Source organism: Phyllobates terribilis, unplaced genomic scaffold, assembly GCF_046119375.1.
Source record: "Phyllobates terribilis strain yellow unplaced genomic scaffold, ASM4611937v1 Scaffold_3__8_contigs__length_932513732, whole genome shotgun sequence".
Lineage (NCBI taxonomy): Eukaryota > Metazoa > Chordata > Amphibia > Anura > Dendrobatidae > Phyllobates > Phyllobates terribilis.
The window spans coordinates 7640036-7640892 of NW_027362763.1; the positions used below are offsets into that span (position 1 = coordinate 7640036).

The 857-nt window shown below is 43.8% G+C and overlaps 1 non-coding gene across 1 annotated transcript; it reads right to left on the minus strand.

The window, feature by feature from the left end:
* Positions 1-516: 516 nt before the first annotated feature.
* TRNAN-GUU (transfer RNA asparagine (anticodon GUU)) lies at positions 517-590 on the minus strand. Its single transcript has one exon. It is a non-coding gene; the product is annotated as a tRNA-Asn (tRNA).
* Positions 591-857: the final 267 nt, after the last annotated feature.

The following is an 857-nucleotide window of genomic DNA, read 5'->3' on the forward strand; positions in this document are numbered from 1 at the left end:
CAGTCTCCCCATGGAGTGAATTTATGGACGTCTATAGTTTTCCTGCAAGTTTGGGGACATTTTAGCCGAACATGTCACTTTTTGCTCTAAAAAGACTCCTAAAAGAGAGAAGACAAAAATGATAAATGATTTTGCAACAAAATGTAAGAACCGCCTGCGACACTGAAGAAACTGGCGCATAAGATACCAATGAATGGCGCAAGCCAAAAAAGAAAAGTGACTTTCTGTGAATGATTTATCAGGAGACAAGTGAAGCCGTGTCGCTTGGTCGCTTGGTGGAGGCAAAGGACTAGAAATCTGTTAAGGTCTCCACGTGCAGGTTTGTATCCTGCTGACTACATGAGAAGTTCTTCTGATGGACACTAATTACAGATCTGTGCCTTATAGGGGCTGTTTTGCTGGGTTCACGTTACTTGTATTCCAAAAATGCGAATTATATAGAATCCGTGAATTTTGTAAAATGATTAATTGACAACATAAAACAATTTGGGTAGCTGTCCAAGCGAAAGACACCAACGTCCCTGGGTGGGCTTGAACCACCAACCTTTCAGTTAACAGCCAAACACGCTAACCGATTGCGCCACAGAGACGTCTGTGCTCAGCAGCTCTGCCTGAACAGCAAATAACCAACATTTCCGCTCAGTGCACATTGCTCATTATCGGCTGATGGTGACTATTGAGCTCCTGGGTCGGAGGACGACACCACAGAATCCTGGGAATTTCCTCTACATTCAGACATTCTCATTCTTATTCCAGTGACTTATGATCGCTCAGACGATGTCCTGGGAGGTTTCTACGTTTAGGTATCGGTGGTTCCTCTCTTGGGTTTTATAACACTGGATGATGTCGGGTTTTCA